Source organism: Pteropus vampyrus, unplaced genomic scaffold (assembly GCF_000151845.1).
Source record: "Pteropus vampyrus isolate Shadow unplaced genomic scaffold, Pvam_2.0 Scaffold545, whole genome shotgun sequence".
NCBI classification, from domain to species: domain Eukaryota; kingdom Metazoa; phylum Chordata; class Mammalia; order Chiroptera; family Pteropodidae; genus Pteropus; species Pteropus vampyrus.
The window spans coordinates 128,592-137,761 of NW_011889326.1; the positions used below are offsets into that span (position 1 = coordinate 128,592).

The 9,170-nt window shown below is 37.3% G+C and overlaps 1 protein-coding gene and 1 pseudogene across 1 annotated transcript in view; one reads left to right on the forward strand and one right to left on the reverse strand.

Moving 5' to 3' along the window:
* The window catches only part of FAM19A2 (family with sequence similarity 19 member A2, C-C motif chemokine like), a gene marked incomplete at its 3' end in the record, with an annotated part of 358,233 nt that overhangs the window by 120,547 nt on the left and 228,516 nt on the right, over positions 1 to 9,170 (reverse strand). The window lies entirely within an intron of this gene.
* Positions 6,274 to 6,392, forward strand: LOC111733273 (annotated as a pseudogene).

Sequence of the window (9,170 nt, forward strand, 5' to 3'; positions counted from 1 at the left end):
AGAGTTATAAATAGCTATAACGATGAGCCAAATTAAAGAAAATAAATTATTAGCTAACCTCTCAAAAGGTAAGGTAGTCTCAATATTATTTCATTAATACTGAGGATCAAGTTTGATATTGTACATAAACAAATATGCAAACTGCAAAGTGCTAAATAAATGTATAGAATTAGTATCATCAGGAAGTCTCAGTACCATCAGACAGATCATTGTTACATATATTAAAGACTATGGAGGCCTCTAGGAAAAATTTCCTCATATCAAATTAGTATGAAATGAGATTTTAATTAGGAAAAAAAAGGCTTCCTGTCCTCAGTTATGAAAGCGAATCATAATGCAAAATTCCTTTCTCGTACACAGGGGATAATAGCTTTCTGAAAATTACCAAAAGGCAAATACTCATTTTATTACGTCTCAGAACAAAATGCCTCTGACATCTATTTATTGCTAAAAGGCGTGTAGACACAGTCTCACACGCAGGCCCCAAATCTCTATGTTTTTCAATGCTTTACCAATTCATCCGAGTATACATGGAGAAAGCCTAAGTTCAATAATCATGTTAACAAACATCTTTACTAATTTAAATCACCCTTTGAACAAAGAAAGTATTCTCACTGATTCAGAGTAACTGCAGACATGAAATTAGTTCTTGAAGGACTGTTAAGGAGAAGTATAACTATTCTGAACACTGAATGTTAATTTGGAAATATAGAGACGTCACCTATATTTCACCACATTGCAGAGTATCACCATCTGCAGGTTATGAGGATGTCATAAACCCTATGAGGACACGAATTCCAGGGAAGCTGTAGAAAATACAAAGGAGATAGATTTTGAAAGTGTCAACCCAGTGTTACCTGGTGCTGGAATGTCCCAGGACTTCAAGGCTGTCAAGAAACATATGCCCAGACACCCGAAATATGATACCGAGTGATGATCCACTAAATATAATATTATTAAAGAACATGAATCTAACTCCATGAAAATTTAGGGAACTCTTTTTACACAGCAACATAGTTTTACCAATATCTGAGAATGAAGGAATGAGCTAAGTAATATCTCATAGTCTTTCCCATTCTTATATTTCATTATATGATCAAATGTTGCACTCTGCAAACCTAAGCCAAACTGATATTAACTTTTCCCCCAAATCAGTTTATTCCCTGGCCTGAAGTGTAATTTTTAATCCAAGAGTGATCCAATAGTGCAATTTCAGGAAGCAAGTTTTGAGTGAAGGAGCCTGAATTTCACTGTTAGAGAGTTACCAGAGATGACAGTTTATAATCCCATGGATGTGGTGAAAGATGTTCTCAGATGAGAAAATCTAGAGAGAAATGCATCCAAAGCCCTGCACAGGATAAGATCAGTCACAAATTCTTAAACTATAATGAGCATTTTGACCTTGAAGTCACAACATTTTCAAGGTTCTATTTTCTTGTTTGTAAAAATGGAGATGAATTACCAAAGCATGAGAAAAACCATGCGATTTCAGAGCATCCTAATAGTGCCTGGGGATGCACGGAAAAGTAAGGCACGAACTACTCATGGGAAAAGCTGATGAGTGGGATGTTTTTATGTAAGACTCTGAGTCTCCGGAAAAGACATTTAAATTAGAAATACACATTTGGGAGTCACAGCAGATGGGGGTAGGGGAGTTAAGACTAAAAGACATGATGATATCAACTTGGAAAATGTTTGGTGTTAGCAGAGCCATAGAAAAATGATAAATCTCTGGAGAAATGCCAGGATTTAAGGAGAAGCAAAAAAAAAAAAAAAAAAAAGATTGCTGCCCCACAATGCACTTGGTACAAAAAGGGCTGATGAAAAAGCTACCTGGTAGCTGGCTTTCAAAAAAAAAAAAAAAAAAAAGATGCCTACCAAAAACATGGAGGCATGAGACGTGCCAAGAGGGTGCAAGGGTTAGGCACCCAGTGAGGGGAAAGAGAGTCCTGTGGGAAGGAATTATAAGCAATGACAAGAGCAGCAAAGAATCACAAAGAGACTGGAAATCACTCAATGTTTACAGAATGAGGGAAAGAGGGAATTGAAAGTGATCACATCTAACGGCTTCTAGTTTCCCATAAATTAAAAGACACAGTAAACAGTGGAAAATCAAAGTGAAAAATCTGAGTATGGTCTTGAGAGTGGTGAAAGTCTGGAGCAATCACTGAGTGGACTGTCATCTACTTAAGGAGATCTAAAGTAATATACTTAAGAAAAAAATTTTCTAGGCTATTGAAAGGAAAAAATGATATACTTACAGCCTTTTAACTGTGTAAAGATGGTACATTTATTTAACAAGTAATTATTAAAAGAGGTTATGGGAAAGGAAAAGGATACATAAGACAAATCTCTGACATCAAAAATTCAACTATATAGTATGAAGTTTCCTCAAAAAATTAAGAACAGAATTACCATATAATCCAGTAATCCCTCTTGTGGGTATATACCCTCCAAATTTAAAAATATTTGTCCATAAAGATATATGCACCCTAATGTTCATAGCAGCATTATTCACAGTGGCCAAGACAGGGAAACAACCGAAGTGTCCTTTAATAGATGACTGGATAAGGAAGCTGGGATATTATTCAGCCATAAGAAGAGATGAAATACTGCCATTTGCAACAACATGGATGGATCCTGAGATTATGATGTTAAGTTGAATAAGTCAGGCAGAAAAACTGAGAACCATATGATTTCACTTATATACGTGATAGTAAACTGAAAGCAACAAATGAATAAGACAAACAAACAGAGACACATGGACACAGACAAGTTTAGTGGCTACCAGAGGAAAAGGGGGAGGTGGGCGGGGAGATAGATAAGGGTAAAGGGGGTCAATATTTGTGACAGAAGGAAATTTAACTTTGGGTGGTGCACACACAATGCAATATACATATGATGTATTATTGAATTGTACACTTCAAATCTATATAATTTTATTAGCAATGTCACCCCAACAAATTTTGTAAAAATTCAACTGTGCAAATAATCAACAATAACATACAAAAAAACGAGGCCTCAAAAGAGGCGCAAGAATTCTGTGTGTGTGTGTGTATGTGTGTGTGTGTGCGTGCATGTGCGTGTATATGTGTGTGTGCATGTGTGTGTGTTAGGACTGGTGGCTATGCTGATCCATCAACATTCTTTTCTCTTTCAGTCCCTCAGGACACAAGGCATACACAAATAAAATGATTCGTGGAATTTAGGGATATGATCCACAGCTTGGAAAGAAATGTTCCATGATTTTATTCCCTGATATTATAATTTGAGTGCTAGGAACATAACTTATATGAGTAATTAGACGTGCGAGAAAAGGTCATTCCCTCCTGACTTCCACAAAGTATAGTTAGCTTTGAGGACAACCAGCAACTGTAGAAGCCAAGGTTGCTGAAAAGCTGTGATTCTCTGTCCGTCTCTCAACTCAGTGGACATTTTCTCCAGAGGCTGACTCTGGGGTAAACATAATCAACAAACATCCCCTGGGTAGGGCTTTGGGTACAGTGCATAAATAGTCCCTTTCCTCAAGGAGTTTCCAATTTAATTGGAAATTAAAATTTACCATAAGAAACCTTAAATGACCTACAGATTTTGTAGGCTGGTCAACACAGCTGAAGAGGAGCTGGCCCAGGGTTGTGCGTAATTCTTACTAAAATTCGTGCTTTAGACTGAAATGTATTTTGAAAAGAAAGAATACGCTTCAAAGAAAGCTTTGGAAGAGGCAGGAATTATGCTGGGTCGTAAAATGAGGTAAAGGTCCAAATCCCATGCAGCACAGCACAGCACAGCCAGTCCCAGCATAATTAATATCCCCTTTGCCATCACTCCCGATAAACACCCCATGCAACTCTGAACCATCTGTGTTTCTTCAAAGCTAGTAACTCTCAGCCCTAACACTGCCAATGAATTGGACAACTCTATTTTAGGAGGCATTTGTTCCAAAGATCAGATGTTTGACTGTTTCTTTGTCTTCAGGACTTACAAAAATAAGACAAGTAATTTGCCTGCAAGTTCCCTGCATGGCTTAGGAGTTACATTACGTAAAGATCTTCACGAAGCTTATATTTATTGGTATTTTGTCCTCACGATTTTTAGAAGAAAATAGCCAGGTTTACTTTATATGATACTTTCTAAGCAATTCATTTAAGATTGGAAAGCTTGAGTTTAGATTTTTATATTTAAAAAATAAAAAGTAGCAATTTACCATAATTAGCACTCTTATAATCACTCAGCAGCAGGAAGCTCCTTCCCCAGTTCTCTACTCTGTACTCCCACCTTCACCCAGACTCTGGGCAGCATATCAAGCAAAGAGGCATTGGGGTTGGCTCAATCCTCCAAAAACTCTAAACAATCAACAACCCTATCATTTCTCTTACATTTATTTCTAATCAAGCAAGTTCCATGTGCTACCAAGCTAAGTTGTGTTTAACCCTTTGCATGTCTGAGTTAAACCATGATACTATACACTCACACAGCACTTAAATTAGTTTGCCTTGGCTACCAAATTAAATCTCATAAGGATTTCACTGTCAGGTTTAGGTACAGGTACTGAAAATCACCCCAATCTTTAGAAAGCGCACACTTCTCATGCAATCAGTGAGCGGAGTTATCTGTCCCAGTTTGTTTTCTGGGGCAGAACAAGAATAAACCAGGGTTGGTGCCAGAGAAGTTGAAAGCAAGCATCAGGCCCAGACAGTGAGTCACAAATAGAACTGGGGATAAAACCAAGATTGATTACAAGGAGTTTAAGTGAGAGAGATCAAGAACTTGAGAAGGTGAAACATCAGAATAATAGCCAGGAAACAAGTAAGGCTCTGGTGAGGGAAGTGAGCAATCAAAATGCAAACGAAACAGGACACTGACAAGGATATAAAGAACCTCAAAGAAGAAGAACCAAACCAACGCCAAACAGAAGCTAATGCTTCATCCCCACTAGCTAATAGTTCTCATTCAGTCTTTATTAAGGAGAAAGTTAAAAATTTTATCCAAACTCCCCAGTGAAACCTAATGACACTGACAGTTATTTATCTAGTGCCTGTATGTTAAGTACTTTAAATACATAATGTCATTTAAACCACACAACGACCCTCTAAGCATTTATTAATTCTCTATTTTACACATGAGAAATCTAAGGCTCCGAAAGGTAACTTCCTTAAATTCACCCAGACAGTAAGAGCCAGATTCAAAGTGCTCATTTCTCTATAATATGCTATTTATGCTGATGTTTATGCATAGCAAAATGCATGTAGTTCACTTTCTAGAAATGTGCTGTCCAACATGGTTGCCTCTAGCCACATGTAGTCACAGAATTAAAAATTTATAGAATGTATACTGGTTATGTATATGAGAGAAGTTGTTCTAGTGTGGCACAACAGGGAGTGGTATTAAGTGGTAAGTAGGTCATGTATATCTGTTAAAGGCATCAAATTTGAAATGTTTAAAAACACTGCAAGAATGAACAACCTCTCCCAGTTTTGAGGCTGTAGGCTTTATTACACTAGAATGAAATGAAGTTAAAAAGAAAGAACCAGGTAAGAAAATAGGTGGACAAAGAAGGTTCAAAGAAAGGAAATTGAGCATAAAATGATCCTGATTACTAAAGTGCCCATCCACATAGGAACCAACAAATCTGCATCTTCCATTGACATTTATAATATAAAGCCTCTAACATTTCTCAAAAGACTTTATGAATATGTGTTGATTATTATGCCCAATCCTCCTTGGAGGTAATTCTAATTCAACAGTTTTTGTAAGCAAAGAAAAAACTGGGAGACATTGGGGAAGAAATTTACTCAAAGTTGCAAAATTTAAGATGGCACTCTGAAAGCCTATCTATGATTCTGGCCTCAGACTATGAGTCACATTTCTTTCCGTTTTATAGGATAGAAGTCAGGGGGATGTGAGTCACAGGGAGAAAGTGCATAGGAATCATGATCCTCACTTCCAAGTATCTGTAACATTTCTTATTAATATTTGTTGTGCTACTTTGCTTTCTCAGTAATTTAATCCTTAAGCCAATAACTGGGGTCAATAATAATAGAAGTCAAAGTCCTTCATGCAAGAAAGTCACAGTTGGGCAATCTGGTCAGAGAATAAGTATGCCTGCCTCTAAGGTAGCTATGCCCAGCAAGAGAGAAGACCTTAGGACAGTCAGAGTACAGGAGAAGCTATATGTGATATCTTCACAACCCTTCAACAGAGCTCAACATCTGAGTCCTGGGGGCGATGGTTTTATTGTACTCAGAATAAAGGTGACAAAAGAAACAACAACTTGTCTACCGCCATGCTACCCTGAACAAGCCCGATCCTGTCTGATGTCGCAAGCTAAGCAGGGTTGGGCCTGGTTAGTACTTGGATGGGAGATCACCTAGGAAGACCAGGTACTGTAGGCATAAAAATTAAAAAAATAAGGGATTGTAAACTGACAAGGTCCTTGTAATCTGTGAGGTCAACCAAGGGTTGCCTTGCCTAAAAGAAAAAACAAACATCTATTTAAATAAGAACCTGTGGAAGTGACTGTCTTGTGTAATAAGAGGAGCACAGGACTAAGAGGTAGACCCAACTATACTGCCATCCTGATCAACCTCAGGCATGACACTTAACCTTGGTAGAGTCAGACAAGGTAGTCACTCAGTTCCCCAAAATTCTAACATTCTAAGTTTCTGTGATGGAGAGATGTGTTCCCTATACTTATTCTGCGTGATTATAATAATTCTATGTAAGATCCTATGGGTAAAAAGAGCGATGAGACATGGGAACATCAGGAAATCCACCCTAATCCCCACTCTCTTCCCATGACACCAGACCCTGACGCCTCTGATGCCTTGACTTTAAGAATGAAGACCCAAGGGTAGTTTCAGGCAGCATAAGGAGGGAACAATGTTGAAAGTTCAGCTGGAAGGCATTAAAATAAAACTTCATTTATTTCACAATTTTGCCACAGGCCATCCCTATCTTAGGATCTAATACAAAATTTCTATAAAGGGCCTGCAGCTGGCCTCACACCGGAAGTAAGGGAGGGATCCAGAATACGGATATTACATTCACCATACTGCCCTCTCTCACAAAAATAGCTCAGAAGTCCAAAAGTGTGGATAACTGAGCAATCGCCTTGAGTGTCAATCAGGTTGGAAATGCATTTTTAGAAAGCTTGGTTATTTGAAATTAAGAGTTACTCTAAGCCCCATGAAAATGATTAGTGCTATTCATTTAAAGACTCTCTTGGTCCATCAATAAGTAAAGACTACCTAACAGAAAACATTAGACAAGTCTCTTCTAAGAGATTTCTAAAGAAATATGCTCATTGCTAGATTGTAGGACCCGCCATTATGTTCGCAAGATTTCACTCTAAAATTATTATATACCATTCACTGATTCATTCAACAAGCATTTCAGTGTGCATTGTTTGCCAGGCAAGGGATCTAGAACTAACAAAGAATTAGACCAACAAGGCTTTTATTCTCTATATAGCTATTTTCTAGTTGGAAAGACAGGCTGTGTTAAAATAAAATTAAAATAAATAAATAAAACATTTTATATGCAGTATAAGAAAATGATATGTCATAGGCTGAATATGATTTGCAACTTGCTCTGCAATTCCATTTCCTAGATTAATATAGTTTAAGGTTTGAGAGGACCACAAACATGTAGTTTAAACACCCATCCAATCCTTTCTACAAGATCCCCACCAAGGGGCCAACCCACATATTCTTGAAATTACCCCATGAAGAGGTACCACTCCCACCAATTAGGACAAAATCATTTTCCCAGAAGAACCTGGCCCTAAGCCATGTAAATCCAGATTCCCATCCACACATATATTTCTAAATACTAAAGAATACCTATCACCATTTCCTGACTGATCTAAGATACCCTCAGGGCCTTCAGCCCTTTCTCATGTGAAATGACATGAAGCACTTTGTCATTGAGGTCACTCTCTTCTAAACAGGTTCCAAATTTTGTCTATGTCCCTACTAAAAGATATCATCCAAAATTAAACATAATAAAAAGGGAATATATATCATATTAGTTATAAAATACAGGCCTTGGAGTCTGATATATCTGTGTTAGAATGTCAGCTCTAAAACTGCCAACTGTTTGACCTTTAGCAAGTTAATTAACATCTCTGTTTCCTCATGCAAACTTTCCTGTACTGGGATCAGAATGTTTCATTATATTCCTCATAGCTTGATTGTAAGGATTAAATGTGATGTAGTATCTGTAATACTTAGTATGGTATCCAATATATAGCAAAGGTTTAATAAATGATAGTTGTCATTGTTTTTACTATCCAGCTGTAATCTGACTAGCCCAAAGTAAAACATGACTGTTAAGTCCTCTTTGAAGTTGTATAAAATTCCCTCGAAGACTATTATCTATTTCCATATTGCACCATTTGGTTGCAATTCTATGTGCACGTTTTTTAATTCTCTAATTTCTTCACTTGGTAACTCACCTACCTCTGATTTGTGCTTTCATCCCATTTAGAAAAAAAAATTATGAGTAAGGACACCTGAGCCATGCGTCACAGTAGAGTCTCTTATTCCCAACTGACAGAATCACAGTGAAAATTCCAAACTAATCTAAGATGCTCTCCATTTTTGCCTGAAAAATAATTAAGGAAGGATATATTTCAGGTTTTATGCTTCCTTATCCAAATTATGTACAGATGCTGCATGGAAATGTATTCTTAATAGGTACATTAACTATGATAAAGTTCACTCACATCATTGTCATTCATGTCTAATTAACTTAAATGCCCAGCTGGGAGTAGTAAGAACTTGCACAAGGCAAGGAGAGTGAGCACGTGGACCTCTCAAACCCCAGTCCTGCCATTTGAATATATAAGGATAGGGAAGGGAAATGGAGATGAGTATTCAAGATCAAGAGGGTTAACTATCAAGAGAACCTGGAAAGACTACCTTAATAGCATAGCTCTGAAGTCGTTGGACATGGAAACTTTCTTGTGACAAGCAAAGCACTTGTGACATAATAAAATAGTAAGAAAAAGCATAAAACTGCCCCCTAGGAATCAAAGCCTGAAGAAGTGCACAATAAACTTTTACATAATTTTCACCTGTCAGAAATTAAATATTTAGTTCTCTTTAATGATAAGGTCAAAGTTATACCCAGTTCTTTGTGTAGTATCTTTGCCCATTTGGCATCCAGGC